Raw genomic sequence first — 20,550 nt, forward strand, 5'->3', positions numbered from 1 at the left:
ATTTTTTTTTTTTTCGTTTTTTCCTTTTAAGGAATTTCCTTTTTCCGGAATTTTTTAATTTACAACGTCCAATTCTCAAAAATTACAATTTCGTTTTCTTTGTGTTTTTAGTCATCAAAACTAAAATAAAAACTCATTCACCTTTTAGAGGTTCTATCTAAAAATTACATCATAGTAAGTTATATATAAAAGTCTTAACTTTTCTAAGCTGGTAACGTCGCGTAATTCAGTGTTGTTACTTTTTCGATAAGAAGTTGTAATGAATGTTCAAGATGTTTAAATAGAACGTTAAGGATTTGGTCTTTTAAGTTATGATATCTCATATTATAGCCACTTTTTTATTGCTAGTACGTGAGTTATACCTTTTCTTAATTTAGAAGTTCTAGATCAAAGTTTTTCAACGTATGATAAGAGCTTTAGAAACTATCCGTCATTATGTTGGGTAATGACTCTTTTTTTCTACGTACTTACTAACGAATTTAATTTTCTGACTTTACTAACTTCCATGGAACTTTCAACAATGCTAAATGTTAAATTTATTTTTTTGTCAGGTTTGAAAATCAATAAATATTGGTTTAAAAGGCCGCCAAAATTTGTGGCTGAGTTAATAAAAACTGAGTCAAACGTTACTGCGGTGGTGATAAGTACAAAATCGAGTTCCATTCCTTAATGTTTTAATAGTTTTTCATTAAAATTAAACTTTTTGGAATATCTCGAATGGTTTGCGTTTTAAGTCTTTAATACAAAATTATTAAGACTTTTTTCAAGCTCTTATTCAAAGGTAAATGCTTATTTTATGACAGAAGGAAAACGGACATGTTTTTCTTTGCAAGCAGAAAACATAGAAACATTTTTAAGGAATATTTTGGTTTATAATCTAAATCTACAAGCTTAGTTTCCTAAAGCTGAAGCCAGGGCTCGGTTAAAGGTTAAAGTGTTGGAGACGAAATAAAAAAGTGTTCGTTCAAAGTTAAGAAAAAAAGGGTCTGAAGAAGGCAATATATAAACACAATGTAGGTTGTATCTCTGTGTTTCTTTCGGTTTATTAATTGAAAGTAGTCATGATTTGGAGAAAGAATAAGAGATCCTTGCCAAGGTATAAACCTCGTCGTTGAAGACTCACATTTCTATTTCAAGTAAGACTCTGGCTATGATAATCTGGAGTGAGAGGGTAACATAGGGTTCACAAAAAAAAATTCTTTGATCAACATTTTGAAAGCAATGTCGAGTTGACTTTATAAATATTGCACAATATTTATTTATTTACATGGATTGAAAACATTGAGGAACAAGTAATGACGGGGTAAATTCTAATCACTCTTTCGTCAAAAAGTAAAGTAAAATTCCTTTAAATATGGTTATCTGGTCGTAAACGCAATTTTTTTTAAACTGATATTTAATAATACTCTTTCAATTCTTTTAAGGACGATGTTTCCTATATTAAATTTTATAGGCTTAATCACCACCTAGATTTTTTTTTGCAGGCACGGAAATTTTTCTCTAATTTTTGAAAGTGCTGAAGCCTCTAGATTACCGACAATTATTTTAACTAATTCAGCGATGCCAAGCTACTTGAAAAATGCAGACGGTTCCTGGACAAATTCAAGTAATGAATCGCTGAACTTACTACTGTACTGGACACTTACTTTAATGGTGGTTCTTTTACCGAAATTTTCAACAGTCATATGCGTTCAAGTTCAAATACAACATATCTACAAGGTCTGATCAGAAAGGACAAGCTACAATGGGCTCTCAACAGCTTCAAACCATTTAAATCTGCAGAACCAGATGGAATAATACCAGCCGAGCTAAAAAAAACTTCTGACACAATTGCACCAATCCTTGAGTCAATTTTTACCAGCTGTTTATTATAAATAAGTAAATAAATTGAGTGGCGCAACAGTCCGTTTGAGAACTAGGGCCTAGTGACTGACAACACTCAACCATTAATGTGTGCGAGTACTGTTGTTAGGGATGGAAGGGACCTACAGTTTTAAGCCGAATCCGAATGGCAAATTTGAGAAAGCACTTTTTATGACAAGAAATACTCTTGGAGAACTTGTCAATTCCTCGTAAGAGGCAGTAGCCGTGAAAAAAGACTTAGGGTGGCACAGGCAGGGATCAAACCCAAGACCTATCGCATGACAGTCCATCGCACTAACCATCATGCCACAGGTATTAACACCAGCTGTTTATTACTGGTCCATATTCCCTTGGCATGGAGAGAAGTAAACGTTGTTTTTATACCCAAAGAAAGAAATGCTCGCAAGTCAATCTTAAAGATTTACGACCCATAAGTCTATTATTGATTGATATCCATTTAAGGGCAAATATTGATACAAGACTTCTGTATTCGTCTCAACATGCCTACTGTAAAAGTAAATCGGTAGAAACAGCGTTACTCACCTAAGTACGCGCTGTCGAATATTCCTTCCGTCATAAAGAGTTCACTATGGTTGCTTTCTTTGACATCGAAGGTGCCTTTGACAACGTGGACACATCTGCAATCAATTCTGCACTAACATCTCTAAATATAGTTCGCCTCGGGAGTTAATTCATTTAATGCTGACTAGCAGAATAATTAACTCAAAACTGGGCAACTCTTCTGACAGACGATTCGTTAGTAAAGGGACACCGCGAGGTGGTGTTTTATCTCTTCTTCTTTGGAACCTAGTGGTGAATGAAATCCTACCTAGTCTGGATGCGGAGGGTGATCGCCTACGCGGACGACGACGTTGCTATAGTAGTTTCAGAAAAGCATCTATACACTTTAAAAGAACTCTTACAAAATGCCTTAGACAGACTAATATTTTTCGCTGATCGGTGTGGACTAGGTGTTAACCCACACAAGACTGATTTAGTCTTATTTTCAAAGAGATACAAAATTCCATTAGTCAACCCTCCCTATATTAAAGGAATCCAATTTAAATTCTCAGACGAGGCTAAATACCTGGCTCTTGTCTTAGATAAAAAACTCAATTGGAAACGCAATGTACAGGAAAGAGTCAAAAAAATCTACTCTAGCTCTCATTTCTTCCAAAAAATTTTTTGTCCTGGTTTAAAGAAAACGTGATATCAACATCTGATATCCGTATTTTCTTAAATAGTGAAGCCGCTATCAAATCTTTGGACTCTGTCTCTATACACTCTATAACAGTCCATAACTGTCGATCATCTCTAATGGATGGCACAACAGTTTAATATACGGTACGCCAGGAACGGTACAGTGCAGCCCATCCTACCTCATTTGGTAAATACTGGCATACCAATCGCTTCTTGTAAACTGTTGCAAACGCAAGACGCCTTGAGGAGGGCAGGCACCAGGTGGAACAATATCACCACGTGTCAGGTCACACAAAACATCTGGCCAACACTGGATTTAAAACGTTCAAGGTGCGTGCTCTCTCTAAGCAGATCGCATATCAGCACTGACACTGTCTAATAGGAAAGCACGCCACGTGACTAGGCTTATTCTCAAATGACTTTTGCAGAAGCTGTCTGGACGACGAAGAGGAGGAAACAATTTTTCACCTTCTTTGCACATGCCCTACTCTAGCTCAAAAACGCAAGAATTACCTTCAAGAATTCTTCTTTAACGATTTAAATCATATTAGCATATTCAGCCTCTCACGTTTCGTAATGGACTCATACTGGTTCCAATGAGCTTAGGAGGAAGCCTCAAGATTCATGTGGTCTCACAATGGGCCATTAACAAAATTAACCAGTTATCATTTTATGACAAATTGATGAAATGCAAAACTAATGGTTCTTGAAAAAAATAAACCCTTTACAACTAGGTTTTTTTTACCCGGCTTAAATGTACCCCTGTCACTAAGCGTCAAAAACAGTTTAATATTTTCGTTGTAAGTTGCAAAATGAAGGTGAAATTCCTCTTGTAATAGTTGCAAATTCTGTTGTAATAGTTGGATGAGTGCGATTATAATAATGTTGTGTATATGTGAACCTTTAAAATGCTTTATAAAGTTGCATGCGAAATGCGCAATGTATCTTTTACTTTTTTTTTGTTTAATCTTCATCTTCTGCTTCTTTTTTTAATTTTTTTTGTTTTTGTTTTAATTTTCTTGCCACAGAGAAGAGATGAAAGATTTGGTATCTAGAAAAGATAATTGTATGTTACATCTTATGTACCACCCCCTGTCGCTACCACCACTCCACTCCCCATCTACACCCCACAATGTAAATTGTAAGTTGTAAAAATGAATATATGTATATCTACTTATCTTACCTTGCCTACGATTTTCTGTGTGACTGACGACGACGACGACGACGGAGGAAACGCAGACGACAACGAAAAGTTAGTGTAAAACAAAGAGAATATATAACCTGACTTGTTGCTTCACATAATTCGTGCAACCATAAAACGTATAAGAGCAGCTCTTTAAGGGGTTTATATGTTACGAAAGGGAGGGATGGGGCTGAAGCTCGAGAAGGAGGTTCACAGGTTGGTTAGGACAGATCAATATACTAAATCCATAGGACGCTCCTATATACTCGCGTTTAGGCATACATACAAATATGTAGGTCTCTGTATCTTCTGTATCTGTTTCTTCGTATCTTGAAAAATTTGATGAGTTGCATTTGCAAGATGCAAGTTGTAAAGTTGCAACAACAGAGTCAACGACGACGACGACGGTCGGTCGGTTGGTCGACTTATAGTTGTAGGAAGGTATAATAATTCTTGTGGCTGTAAAAATAATAATTGTTATTAAATTCTTTTTTTTTTCTTCTTTTTGTTTTTCTCTTTCGCTGGTTTTCCTTTTTGCTTTTGAAGATATGATTTCATCTTAGGGAAGATGTATGTGTCTTGGGATTTTTGTACTTATCTTTTTCTGTGTTCTTTGAATGAGAAGAAGAAGCATAATGGAGGCAGTTGTGGGGAGTTTTTAGAGGTTTAAATCATCAGGCGGGTGTACTAAATGAACCAAGTCCAATGGAATAAGATTATATTGCTAGCAGGGTGGTCGCCGATGATCGCTGGACTAGTGGAGATTTAATTTAGCAGGACATGCACAGTTTTATGGACCTACATATATTGTATTGACTTCAGCCTTAGAGTATATCAAGTCAACTTCACCTTGGTTAACACTATGAAAACAAAATCAACAAACCATCAATTAAGTGAATTTTTGATGCTTTATTTAACTTTTTTAAAAATCAACTTTTGTCTTAATGAAAAAGTTTGACTTTGTCACAAGTTTACTAAAAATGAAGCATAGTAAAATTAGACATAAAAGTTTGAAAGCTTCGATTAGCTAGGTTTTATATTTTTATGAAAAAACGGATTGTTGGATTTTTATATAAAAATTACTGAATATCGAAAACAATATTTTTTGTGAAATAAAATAAGTTTGAAGCCAATATTTTTAATTTTTAAAAAGCTATTTGAGTCGAAAATCAATTTCTACCAACTTTTGTTAATTTTTTTTTACTTTTTTAATTTTTTGTACAAAAACTCTTGTTACTGAATGTTAACAACAATATTTTTTGAAAAATAAAAAAAGTAGTTTAAAGCCAATATCTACAATTTTCGAAAAGATATTTGAGTCGATAATCAATTTTTTATAAATTTTTTTTGTTAATTTTTGTTCGGTTTTTAATTTTTTGTACAAAAACTGTCAATTCAATTTTTTCAAAATTTTACTGAATGTTAACAACAATATTTTTTGAAAGACAAAGGTATTTGTAAGCCAATATCTACAATTTTTGAAAAGATATTTGAGTCGAAAATCAATTTTTACCAACTTTTATTAATTTTTTTTAAGGTTTTTAATTTTTTGTACAAAAACTGTCAATTCGATTTTTTCAACATTTTTCAGAACGTTGAAAACAATATTTCTTATAATATAAAATAAAATTGAACCCTAAATTTCAAGTTTTTGAAAAGAAAATTGAATCGATATTCAATTTTTACCAACTTTGAGTAATGTTTTTTTTTAGATTTTTATATTTTATAAAAAAACACTGTCAATTCTATTTTTCTCACAATTTTATCAGATGTAAAAACATTATTCTTCGTTGCACAAAATTGTTTTGGAGATGAAATCATGTTTTAGTCGTATAATTTTAGAGGTGACAATTTTTTTTAAGTGGATTTTTTTTCAAAAAATATACTTCTTTGTTATCACGTTTCAATATATTATATAAAATTTAATTCAAGTCTCTAGCGTTTTTGGTTCGTAAGATATTTAGGGTTAACTAAAATTTTCACCTTTTATTCAAACTGCTATGGTAAAAAAACCATACACGCAATTTTGTTGAGAGCCCTTTCTGTATCTTTCTGCCTTATTATCTGTATAACAAAATTTGTTTGAAATCGATATCTCGTCTGGTTCTTGAGCTAAGGACGACGAAAAAAACGTCGCGAACGTACGGACGTCTTTCTAAAAATCTTTTATTTCGACTCTAGGGACCTTGAAACGTCGAGAAATGTCAAAATTTTCAATTTGACAAATCGGACCCATTACAATAACTTCATATGAGAAGTTAAAAATGTATATATAAAAATGTTTTTTAAGATGAATATAGAAACATGTAGATGATAGGCACTTATGCTGTAAATATTGTCCTCCAAGTGGTCAATCGTTTTGGGATTTTCAGAATAGACTAGCGATTTCACATTTCGCCACAGAAATCGATCAAGCCATAGCTTCAAATCAAACGATCTTTGAGTCCATATTCAGGGTCCGTAATTTCAAACTACCGAACATCATCAATCAATTATAATAGTTGAAACCACAACTCCTGCATAAAATGGTTGTTCAATTTGCGAACGAAAAAGTCAGTAATCATGGCTCTATAGCGGTCAACATTGACTGTAATGTTCTGGCAAACAGAGTTTGAAAGCATTGTTCAGGGCAGTGTCAGTCTGTTCATGTTTAGATGCCAAACAAAACTTAAAAATAAATCACTTCACAACTGACAAAATGGCCACTAATTAAAATAGTAGTGTCGACTTATTTTATGCCTCTAAAAAAGACCCGTAGTTATTTTACTGTGTATTTATATTAAGAAATAAATATAATACTTTAAAAAAGACTCAAAACTCAATGATGAACATGGTCAAAAATTCAAAAATCAATTGACAGTAACAAGTCGTTGAAGTTTGTTGTTAAGGTATTATTTAAGTCTATGAAACTTTTGAAACTATCATTTTTTGGTGTTCGGCATTTAAAATATTTTGTACTACTAAAAAAAAGACGCTTCAAAGACATACTGAAAATATTGAAAAAGTGGGACCTAGGTTTTGTCGATTCTTCTTCAAATTTAAAATGGAAAACAAAATGCATAACACGGTGTTTTGCAAATTTTAAAACATTTTAAATTTGCTTAAAACACGAACTCAACCCTTGAAAAGTTATTGAAATGTATCAAAATGATCCGGGGTTTAACCCAACTCGCAGTACCGAGAAGCATCTTAACGCACGTCAATAAGCAGAATTGTTGGACTTTGAGCTCAGAAAATTCAATAATGATTTTTGAAAAGCCTCCCTATACTTAACTTGACACTGTTTGCAGCGGTTTTTGAGGCTGGCTCGAAAATAAATATAGCTTTAACTGTTATGCAATTGAATATAAGAATGAAACAACAACAACTTGTGTGTGCTACCACCAAGTTCATAGGCTGGAGTAAAGCTATTTCACGGGGGCCAACCCGATCATCAGACTCCTTTAGTGGTGCTTAATCGCTTTTTTGTTCAATTTAATTTTTTGAAGAACTTTTGCCCGAGCTGGGCTTGAACAAGCGATCTAGCGTGTGAGGAGCTAGTGCACTACGCACTACGCCACCGCACCCACGTGAAAGTTGTAAGCCAATTACAGGTTTTTTCGTTCTATCGAACTATACTGAACCGATTAGCATTTTTCTAAGCACACCAAGTAACTGTTATGGTGAATAGATTGCGCTACCGAGCTCTATTTATGATTTTCTATACCCTAAATTTTAGGATATCCATGGGGGTCTTGTGTGGTTGGACTGAGTTTTAACTTGAAAATTAAGGTTTAATGTAGGTTTGCATTAGATAGAAGTCCTCATACAATTTTGTTCGTTAAAAACGAAAATTCGAACTTTCGCAAAAAAATGGAACCGATAGATTTTTATTAAATTTTCTCTAAATTTTTTTTTCTAAACTTGACTTCCAAAACGAAATATTTTCTTATTGGTCCATAAGGGAACAGTTGTTTTTTTTTCTTTCTAAGTTTCCTCAAGAACTAATGACCCATTTTAATCATTTTTTGTGTGCACAAGCTCTTCAGAAGAGAATCCTGGATCACTGAAAGCTCACCGATGAATGGAGGAAGGGAATTATCGTCAAGCTCCCAAACAAAAGGAGATCTAACAAAGTGCGAAAACTGGAGAGGAATTTTCGGTTTACCTGCTGCCGCCAAAATAGTAGCAAAAGCCATACTACAACGCATCAAAAACCACCCTGAGGCCACACTCGATTCTGAACAAGCAAGGGTGCCAGCACGTTACTTGATACAACCGAGTTTAGTCGATACAATCCGATTCCGCGCTGGATCCTCCTCTATTGATCATATCAAAACCCTTCGGAATATTATTGAACAGTGTGTTAAATATTGATCACCACTACACCTCCTCTTCATCGACTTCGAAAAAGCCTTTGATAGCGTGTGGAGAGAGAAGTAGAAGTTGTGGGGCTGAAAATTAATTCCGGTAAAACAAAAATGAGTTTCATTTCCTTACAACCGGTGGAAAAAGTGGAAAGTTTTCAATATCTTGGAAGCATCGCTGCATCGGCAAAGCAAAACTAGTTCTGTATGTTGTCGAAAACTTACAGGAATGTCGAATCTGTGCTTCTTTATGGTTGCAACACTTGGAAGGTTACTTCAGAAAGCTGCAAACCTTCGTGAATAGATGTCTTCTTAACATCCTAAGTTTTTTTTGGCCAAACCGTATATCAAATGACGTCCTTTGTAGAAGGACAAGCCAGAAACCTATAGACGCTTTAGTACGAAGGCGTTAGTGGCAATGGATTGGACATACACTTTGAAAAGGTAACGACTGCATTGCAGGCCAAGAAACGCAGTGGAATCCGCTCACACAAGAAGGAAGAAGAGCAGGACTACCGAGAAGCACATGGCACTGGAGAGTCTAAGCGGAATCAGCGTCACTATGCAAACTTGGGAGGGAGCTGAAACACATATTCGAAAAGTGGAGGACCTATGCCCCTTAAGGGTTTCCCAATGGACTTAACAGGTCTGAGGACCTAAGTAAGTAAGTACAAGCTCTTCATAATATTTAAAAAAATATTGTTTGATTTATTAAATGTCATTTAAACAAACTTATTTCCAAAGTTTTAAATATAAGTATTATACATTTGAAAACAGAGTTTTTGGATACAGGAGCAAGTAAGTGCGACACAGTCGTGCATTTTATTTTTAGTATCAGATTCAATCCTCTTGCTCTAGCCCGTTCAAAGCCTTTTAAGATTGAATGATGAAAAAGATTTTTCTAAGCTAATTTCTACACTATGAGATTTACTACAAAATGCTATTTATTGGTACACTCAGGCGTATGCGTACTTTTGAAACAATTTATTAATTTAAAAGTAATAAATATCAAACTTATGTTAAACTTCGAATTTGTAAAAATTTTCTTTTCGTAAACAATTTATTAGATCTAGGAAAGAGTACGAGTTCCTAAGAAGATTTACATATTAACAATATATTTGGTTTCTGAAGTCGAAAATAAAAACTAATTCGAAGTGTTTTTGGTCATTTCTAAATACTAAAAGAAAATCAATCAATTCCTTCCAGTATTTCTTACAATGGAATTTTTTCTGAAAATTTAGAAGATATTTGTAATAACTTTGCTTTATTTTTCCAATCGAACTTTTCTGACTTGGGTTTAGATTATAATGAAGCAATCAGTTTAAATTCTAACATTAATGTTGGTGACCTTTCTTTATCGACAGTTGCTTGATAGCAGATTCTCTGCCGCACCCGAAAATATTCCACCTTTAGTTTTGAAATTTTGTAAATATAACCTTATTTTGCTTTATTTTTAATTTGTCCTTTAAACAAGGAGTATTTTTAGATACTTGGAAACATTCTCTGAGAACTCTCTTGCATAAATCTGGATCTAAAGCATTTGTGGAAAATTATAGACCTATTGCTAAGCTTCAGCTAATCCCCTAATTATTTGAAGCAATTGCTAAAATTAAACTTTATAGTTTAGTTCAAAACCATATTTCCCTGCATCAGCATGGTTTTATGAGTGGGCGGTCTACTGCCAAAATTAAGCAATTTTTACAAAATATTGTCATAATTGTTTAGAAAATCACACTCAAGTGGAGGTAATCTACCCTGATTTTTCCAAGAGGTTTGAGTTGGTAAAACATAATCTTCTCTTGAAAAACTTGAATTGCTTGGCTTCCACTCGAAACTCCTAAAATGGATCAGAAGCTATTTGGTTCGACGAAGATAATGTGTTAAAATTGGTGATATTCTTTCCAATGAAATACAAACATTTTTCCGGAGTACCACAAGGTAGTCATCTTGGGCCACTCCTTTTCATTTTATTTATAAATCATTTACCGAGTTGTATTAAAAGTTCTAGATGTCTTTTATATGCTGATGATTTCAAGATTTTTAATTCTGTAAGTTCTTCATCAGATGCTAGTAAAATTCAATTGGATATTGATAATATTACCAAGTGGTGTTTCATAAATGGGTTATATTTTAATGTAAGAAAGTGTAGTATTGTTACGTTTTCTAAAATAAAGAATCTGATATGTTTTGATTACAAAATTGAGAATCAGTTCTTAATGAGGTTAACAAATCAAAACGATCTTGCTCTAATTTTTCACTTGAATATGAATTTTTCTCTCCAAATTGATAATGTTATTTTAAAAGCTAACACCAGGTTGGGGTTTATTTTAAGGACTTCTAAGCCAATCGAAGATCCTTATACTTAAAAAAAAAACTCTTTTATATTTATCCTTTGTAAGACCTTTATCCCTTGTAAGACCTTTGCTTGAATATTGTTGCATAATATGAAATCCCTTTACACAATCAAGTATTTTAAGAATTGAAAAGGTTCAGAAGAGATTTACAAAATTTTGCTTTACGAAAGCTTCATAATTATTCAAATATGCCACCTTATTAGACCAGATGTGCTTTAATTGACTTAAAACCTTTAGTATTTGTTGTCATTTTATAAGAAGAATATGATATGAAAGGTAGGTATTGAGAGACAAACATCTTTTTTGCAACAAAATTTATTTAGAACACAAATTTGATATTTGCCACCAGTCCTATAATCTCTTTTAAGAACTGGTATATTTTGAATTTTATTTGTATACCCAAAAAACAAAACGGTTACCTCATAAAATTTCAAAATGTGGGCAGTTAAGATGGTTACCTACTTTTCAAATATTTTTCAAAATAAGTTCAAATACTTTGTTTGCATTTTATATACCAAAACCGGGAGGCCAAGGTCAGTGGGTGTGGGTTGGGCAGAGGTAGGTAGGTATTTAATCCATTTTTTTTAAATACAAAAATTATTATAAGGTAATAAAACGCACATTAAATTATGAAAATGGAATTTAAAAAAAACTAACTGTTATCAAATTACCTCATCAATTGTTATTAAACTTTCTTATTACTTTTTTGTTTAAACCAGATTTAAGCAAATCTTTGATAGGTATAAAATAACTTTGAATGATTTGAAATGATGTGATGATGCCATCAAACATCACCAACAAAATATTTATCAAATCAAAGATTCTTATCTGGATCAAGTTTAAAAAAAGATTCATCCAGTTTTATATTTTATAAGGTAATTCTTAATTACAAAGATCGATCTATTTTGTATCTTATTTCATTTAAATCATTAATAAATTCACTTGAACTTAAAGTCAAAAATAAATATTCATAAGAAAACTTCAAGAAAATAATTTGTATAAAGGCAGTTTTTCAACTGGCTCGTTGGTCTAGGGGTATGATTTCCGCTTAGGGTGCGGGAGGTCCCGGGTTCAAATCCCGGACGAGCCCAAGAAAGTTTTCTTTTAGTTTTTTTTTTCTTCTGTAGAAATGTATTCTTGACCTAGGTTAGGTATGTATAAATCTAATAAAATCAGAAGGTTTAATTTACAAAACCATTTGTAGGTTAATAAATATTTATAAAATGAAAAGCTTGTATAAGTCAAAGCTTTTAACTAATGTTGCCTATCTAATTTTAAAATTTTATAAAATTTAAATCTAGAAAAAATTTCTTCTTAAAAGAGCTTTGTGCGATACAATATTAATTTCAACCTAATATGTTTAGCTTTAACATAAGATTTAAATAATTGCTTGAGTAACAGTAACTTTTGAAAAGTTGAACAAAAATATTGTCGTAGTTTCATTTGACAAATTTCAATAAAAAAGAAGCACATATGTTAATATAAAAGAGAAAAGAGTACTTAAAGCTGAACGTACAATTAAAATGTATGATTAGGTTGTACGAACTCGCTTAAATAGTTGGAGTCATGAGATGGGTCTTAAAGAATACGCTAGACAAAATTAGGAAAGACTAATTTTTGTTTGGAAAAAACAACAGACATTTTGAAAAATAAAGAAGAATGTTTGAAGTTGTACAGGCTTATATAGTCCGTTAAAAAAAACAACAGACCATCAGAAATTTATTTTTTGGCCTTTTTAAACTTTTTTTCCACTTAAACATAAAGTAAAATAAGAGGCTGGGATGCGGCCCACACTGATAACTTCCCATCCCGTCTGTCGATTTGTCTTGCTTAAAATTTTGTAGGCTTTCTTTTTGGTTAAAAAAGTTATTAGTTGAAAAATTATTAACTTGTAGTAAATACGAGAGTGAGAGAGATAGTGTTTACGAGACATAGAGAACCGAACATCATTTTTACTAAATGTTCGTACTGTTTTTAGTAGATTTTATTTTTTTAAGAAAAAGGGGATTTTTATCAAAAATTCACTGAATTTTGAAAACAATATTTTATGTGAGATAAAATAAGTTTGAAACCATTATTTTTAATTTTTGAAAAGACATTTGAGTCGAAAATCAATTTGTACCAACTTTTGTTAAATTTTGTTTAGGTTTTTAGTTTTTGTAAAAAAAACTGTCACTTTGACTTTTCTCATAATTTTAAGAATGTTGAAACAATATTTTTGCTATTGAAATTTAGTTGGAAGAGATATTCTTAAATGTTTTAGAAGATATTTGTGTCGAAAATCAATTTTTACCAACTTTTGTTAAATTTTCTTTTAAGTTTTTAACTTTTGTAAAAAAAACTATAAATTCCATTTTTCTCAAAATTTTACCGAATGTTGAAAACAATAGTTCTTATAAGATAAATTAACTTTGAAGTCATAATCTCAAGTTGTTAAAAAGATATACGCTTGGATCAACTCTTGGAGAAGATGCCGATTTTGCCAAAAAAATCATCTTTATAGATGAAGCTCATTTTGATCTTGGCGGGTATGTAAACAAGCAAAATTGTCGCATTTAGGACACAGAAAACCCGTACGCATACATTTAAAAGCCGATACACCCAAAACGGGTAATTGTTTGGTGTGAATTTTGGTCGAGAGGTATAATTGGACCATTTTTCTTTGTAAATGATCAAGAAGTTATCGGGCCATGTAGAACGAATTTTCGTTCACAAAAATTGAAGAGGATATATTGGCAACATTCTATTTCAACAGGATGGCGCCACGTGCCACACGGCCAGAGCTACACTCGATGCATTTAAAAAAAAAAAACCCTATATTTAGTATCGTGCAGCGTGCTAAGACTTAAGAAATCGAACTGTTGTATTTCCAGAACACTAATGAACTGATTCCAGCACTTATTTTTGTGACAAACACCGACTACTGCACTCCTGCCTCGAACCTCAGTAAAGCTTTTAAAGTCATCTGTCCTACCAGCAAGGATTGGGAGGATGAAGGCATGGCTACAAAATACTTCGATACCACTATCTTTACTGACGGATCAAAGATGGAGTGTGAAGTCTGGTCAGGAATCTGTTCCGACTTTGCCAATGTATGCTAAATTACTAGCAATTAGAGAAGCGTGGAAAATACTAAAATCGAACTGACAGGCAGGCCACTGTTATAACAATCAATATGACTACAATATCTTATTGGCCCAACACTGCTGAGATGAATTATCCAGCCTAAACATTTACCACCGTGTCACTCTTATTTGGATTTCAGATCATAGAGGCATTATTGAAATGCAAGGATCGGACCTTTATAATTAACTTGCAGGAAGGACCTTTATAACTAACTTGAGGTACAAAATCGTATCGTCACCTTTTAGTGGTGCCCGCTGGATAGCGGAAAGGTGAACTAACGACGAACGTTCGATCCATCTGATCCAAAGCTGTGACACCTGAGTTTACTTATCAGGAAATAGGAGAAAAAGACCAGATATCGCTGTGAAGAACCAGCTCCAACGATCTCAGTCATGCGTACGCCTCACAATTTCCAAGAAAGGAAATTTAAATTGTGATGAAAACACAAGTAATGGGCTTGAATGAACCGACTGATAATGTTGACAACCCCCCTCCCCCCGCAAATGAAAAATGGACAACGATTTACGTGTATGTGAATGAAATGAGTCATCCGGCCACGCAATGCAGAGCACCTCGCCGATGCCCTCACCGAACTCAAAGCTGATCTGACAGCCCTCCAGGAAATGCGATGGAATGGGCCAGGCAGTAGAAAGATTCAAGTCTGTGATTCCTACTAATTGTAGTGTCCACTCAATGGGAGGAAGCGATTATTTGTATGCGGTTTTGCTGTCAGAGTTAAACTAAGGGAAAGAGTTTTAAGCTTTCGAGAAGTAAGCGAAAGAGTGACGACAATCCGCATTAAGGCCTAATTCCACTACCTGAGCCTTATCAGTGTGCATGCCCCAACGGAAGAGAAGAATGACAACACGAAAGAAGAATTCTACGAGTTCCTCGCCAAAATATATGAGCAATGTCTCAAAAACGACGTTAAAAATCTCGCGGGAGATTTTAACTCCAAAATTGGTAAAGAAGGCAACTTTGGTAGGTCAATCGGAAGACAAAGCCTACACGACATCACATCTAGAAACGAACTCATGCTCATCGACTTCCTAGTCGTGGAAAACATGGTATTGAGTAGCATCAGATTCCCGCGCCCAGATATCCACAAAGGTACTTGGCGGTCCCCCGATGGTCGAAGATCCAACCAAATCGATCATGTTGCTATTGACGGAAGACACTTCTCTAGCATACTTGTCATTCGTACGTACTGATCAGCTAACATAGATCCCGAATACTACCTGGTTGGTGCTAAACTGCGAGTACGAATATCCATGGATGCTCTTAGGGGAACAACAACCACGAGGAGAAGATTCAACGTTGGAAGACAGCAGCAGGAAGATACCCCTAATGCCTTTCCCGACCGAGTATCCCTAGAGGTTGCCAGAAACCCTGCAACAGACGAAATGTGCCCAGAGACCCAGGTGCTAGGTTTCTCACAGCAGCCACCAAGGAATGAGTGGTTTGACTCCCAAATGTGCTTAGCCAACAAAGCCAAAACGGAGGCATACAGATTGTAGCAGCAAAGGAGGACTCAATCTTCCCGCCAGCTTTACGTCGACAAGAGAAATGATGAAAACCACTTGCTCAGAAGAAAGAAAAAAGCCCATGAGCGTAAAGTCGGGGAGATCCAAGGATTTTTTAACAGGAAACGGGTGCGTACCTTTAATAGAAGAGTCAAGAATAAAACAACGTGATTCACCAGCCGCCCTGGAGCCTGCAAAGATAAGGAGGGGAATACTTTAGTCGAGGAAGGGAATACCATAGTGGAGGCGCGGTCAGTGGTAAAAATCTGGAGATATCATTTCTACCGCCTGCTTAATGGTGATGAAGTCAACGATTCCTCCAGCGATCAGCAACGTCGAATCCATTTGGTTGACGATCTAGAGTTCCACCCACCCGACCAAAGTGAAATCAAACTAGCCATCACCAGGCTGAAGTCGAACAAAGCGGCCGGTGACGCCGAAGAGACTCGACCGAAACCTTCGAAACCACCAGAGGACTTCGACAAGGCAATGAGCTGTCATGTACCTGCGTCAATATTGTTCTTGAAAAAGAGTAGTGCACCGCCAATACAAGTGGCACCATCTTTCAAAAATCCACACAATATCTTGGATATGCAGATGACATCGACATTATGGGAAGAACCAAACGAGCAGTAACGGGTGCCTTCTCTAATATCGAGTCTGCGGCGAAGAAAATAGGTCTTGACATTAACGAGGACAAAACGTAGTATTAACTATATAAATAGAGTCGATTCACATTGTAGACTGGTCAAAACGTGACAATTGACAGCTATAATTTCGATGTGGTAAATGAATTTGTTTACCTGGGCACTGCTGTTAATTCCGCAAATCATCAAGACATCATCGTGGAGATCAAACGTAAAATTACCCTTGCCTATAGCTGTTTCTTTGGCCTAAGTAAACGGTCGAGGAAGTACCAAAGAGAAACTGTACAAAACCTTAATAATCCCAGTCTTGCTGTATGGTGCAGAAGCATGGACCCTCTTCCAGGCGGATAAAGGATCTCTTGATATCTTCGAGAGGAAGGTTCTGCGGTTTGTCTCGACATGCAAAGTAACACCTGGCGGAAAAGATATAATCATGAGCTATACAAGCTGTACAACGATTTGCCACTGGTCAAAAAACTGCGTGTTCAACGCTTAAGATGGCTAAGGCATGTCGAGCAAATGAACATCGAAGCTCCAGCCCGTAAGGTATTCAACACCAAACCTAAGGGAACATGAAGCCGTAGCAGTACTCATCTCCGGTTGAGTGATCAAGTTGAGGCTTGGTATTCGAAACTGGGAGCAGCGGGCTAGAGATCGAGTAAGCTGGCGAAAGTAATTACTTGAGGCCCAGGAGCACAATGAGCTGTAGCGCCAACAAAATAAAGAGAGTACATGAAAATGTTTTAAAACTGATGAAGGAAATTTTTTTTGGAATTAACTTTAAAATGTTATGCTATTGCTTTGAAAGCAATACAAATGAAGAAGCACTCTTGGGCGTATACTCACTTTTTTCTTTACGAAAAAAATCAGTAAAATTTCAACCGTAATTTATCAAGTCCAATTTGTATAGCTCTCGTATTGAACTGAAAATAAATGAGATCTGCAATAAATAAGTTCTACTTTCCTAAGCAACCTTTTTGTTCTATTGATTGCTTTCAACCAAATTTTTGACCTATAAGGTGAAATTCGAAAAGTAGATAACCTTTACCACTAAACACAAATACGCTTAATGAAATTCTAAAAAGCAAGTAATTAAAGTTTGTTGAACTTCATAATAAACCACATCTGCTTATTCAAAACTCTTTTTTTTAGATAAATCGATACCTTTCAATAATTCTTTATTGTTAAACCTATAAACACCAACAAAGCATACTTTTGCAAAAATAAAAAGAAGCTTGGTAATCTCTTTCTTTGTAAAAAGTGTTAAAGTTCCATTCCTACCTCCAAACATTTAAGTTTTAGCCCGTTTATTCGCAATACTTTTTCTATAAAAAAATTTAATTTTGTTTTGTTGTAAAGAGAAAGTAGGTACAGCGAGCGAGTACAGAGGAATTTCATTGACATCATCATTTGCAACATCACATCACCATCGCTGTATATCTACATATCTCTTATAAATACCACTCAGATACATACATCAACAACAACAAAAACAACAACTAAATCACATCGCATGCCTTGAAGTCTAGATGGGTTCAATGACAGTACACCAGGCAGCGTAGCGGCTTAAACGTACATATCTCAACTCTCAAGTTGCCAAACCACAAGAAAAACAAAAACGAAGCAATAAACGACATTTCGCGAGGTGCGAATTCTTCATGCACCTAAATGTTGTCTCTGTTGGATCTTTGGATGTAAAAGTCTCTAATACGCTTGTGGTTTGGAATGGTGCGGGTGGGCGGTTTAATGTTTTCATTAGATTCATTGATTGATTTTTGTCTAACTTTGTAAGACGTTTTGTACTGAGTTCATTCTTTCAGCCGATTCAAATTACAAAAATCTATAAATAAATCCTAAGAAGTCTTCACAAGAAGCCAAGAAAAAAAGTTTGTTTTCAAATATCAAGCCATACTCACTGACTTCTAACTAAGTCTATTTTTTTCTTCTTTTAGTAAACCGTAACGAATAAATGATCTATGTATAGACTTGCTTTATTCGTTCTCATTCCTGATTCCTCTGTCCTCTTTCTTAACAAAATTTTAGCAAACAAATAAACGAAAACAATAACAAAAACAAGACGACAACATCGTGATTGCTTCTTTGTCCAGTTCCAGTTTTGTGGGGGAATACAGAAACAATACAACATCAGATACTTCTATATGAAGTCTTGCTAAATTCCGATGATTCCAGTTATGATGATGGCTTTTTTCACATGCAAACGTTGCAACTTCCAAAGTTCCAAGGTAGTTCCAAGTTGCAATAGAAGTACGAACAATCATTGAAAACTGGAAATCGACTGTCTTCAACTCCAGTCTCCAACTTAAATCTCCATTTTTTTTTTATTTATCTCAAAACCATTCTCCCCTTTTTTACGTGATACGATCGTTTACGTTTACTCACCGTCTCACCATCACCCAAGCTGTATTGGGAAAGATCATGATCTTCAGGAGAATCACGATCCACAACTCTTTTGTTTGAGTCGAATTTATAGTTCTGAGTGAAAACTTACATATCTTGGATTAAAACTAGGCCTCAGTCTACTAAGTAAGATTTGGATAAATGTTCTATGTACAATTACATTTAGTTATGACCTTTAAGAGTCAGTAAACTATGAAGTTTTGGCTAATCTTTCTTTAGATACCCTCAAGTGTAGCAAAGCCAGTGTTATAACTGGGTTACGAAGGTTAGGTCTTTTGTTGATGTCAAATTGCGTTGAAAAATATCCAATAAACTTTGTGATGAAATGAAATATAGTTTTCAAACGATAACAAATCTTTGACAAGAAGTTTTAAATTTCTTGCAATTGACGAAGACAAAAATAAACAACAAGACAGAGAAGGCCTAGATTGGCTAAGACACACAAAAATTGACCACAATTTAATGATTTGTAATATTTAGGGATATTTGTAATGCTTGGAATTCACTTTAAAAAGTTATGTTACGCCTTTTGAGGCAATACAAATAAAAAGGTACACTTGGGCGTATACGCACTTTTTTTTCTTTAATGTTAATTTTTTTAAATATTTGCTTCCCTTGTGTTTTTTTTTAAATAATTTAAATGCAGTGCGAGTAATTAGAAAAAGAGGATAGAATTTCACATTTTAATGAGTGGAAAATATTGAGACAGGTATAGGATTCAACATTCGTGCAGTGCGGTTAAAAAAGGAATATCTGTACTTTACAGTTCGTCGAATTTTTGGATCAAGGTGGAACTGATGAGGATTCCTAGAAGAAAGGTTGTTTGAGGAAAGCAATGCAACTGCCTTTTTCAATAGAGCATAGGTTATTAAACAAATGATAAAAAAATTATGATATAATGATACTGATAATGCCTGAAACCTTGCGGCGGAACTCAAGAGTTACAAATCTTTCAATTAGACATCGGTCACCTATATTATTATATTATTATATTATATATCTCTTTTTAATTCTATCTAAAAGACTTAAGTGAGATATTAGAGCACCTGCCCAAATATGAGGATTGTACCCGAGTTTCTAAAGAATAATTGCTTCGTTAACTATAGCCACATCAGAAGTATTAAAAGAAACTTCTTGCACCAAGAAAACCTTGACACTTAGCAACGTTTTTAGTGACTTCAAATATGTGGTCAATCTAAACTGAAAGCTCTTAACTTTCCTCGATGCAAGTTCCACTCAATGGATAGTGGCTTTGAAGTTGACGCCAATGACAGAATTGAGTTTGAAAAGCATTAAATTCAAAAAGGTTTCATATTTCCCATGGGAAAATGCTGTAAAGATCAGAATTTAACTAACTTTTTAAAGGCTGCTGTTGCAATTCCACATTTAAAAGGACAAAAGTTTGAATTTAGAACAAAACTGAAAACCTGCGTCTTCTATTGTCATCGATACAATTTGGCAGTTAAGACTTTTTACACAAAAAATCATTTGTAAAAATAAGAAAGAGTGTGGGAGACAAAACGGTGCCCTGTGGTACGCCAGCTTTTATTTAATGATTATTAGATTTAAACCCGTCCAATAACACTTCCCACATGTTATTTCTAATCCAATAAAGTAGAGATTCCTTAAAACCACATCCACTCCTTTTTGATAAGAAAGTCTGTTGCCAAACTTTATTACACATTTTAGCAAAATAGACCATAAGATCATCTGTGGACCTATTGCTACAAAATCCCTACCACCGAACATAAAGAAGCTTTCGTTCTCCAAGATATTTCTTAAGAAGAAAATTGACTGGGAGAAAAGGCACATAAGCGCAGTTTAACGATATTTAGCGGGAGAGGAGGATTCAACTTTTTAGAGACAGGTTGCTGTTTTCCATATACTCTT

General features: G+C 34.5%; 1 protein-coding gene and 1 non-coding gene across 2 annotated transcripts in view; one reads left to right on the forward strand and one right to left on the reverse strand.

Moving 5' to 3' along the window:
* The window catches only part of LOC129948958 (putative mediator of RNA polymerase II transcription subunit 29), a 207,471-nt gene that overhangs the window by 8,100 nt on the left and 178,821 nt on the right, over positions 1–20,550 (reverse strand). The window lies entirely within an intron of this gene.
* On the forward strand, positions 11,965–12,036 carry Trnap-agg (transfer RNA proline (anticodon AGG)). Its single transcript has one exon. It is a non-coding gene; the product is annotated as a tRNA-Pro (tRNA).

The sequence above is a fragment of the Eupeodes corollae genome, chromosome 3, assembly GCF_945859685.1.
Source record: "Eupeodes corollae chromosome 3, idEupCoro1.1, whole genome shotgun sequence".
NCBI lineage: Eukaryota > Metazoa > Arthropoda > Insecta > Diptera > Syrphidae > Eupeodes > Eupeodes corollae.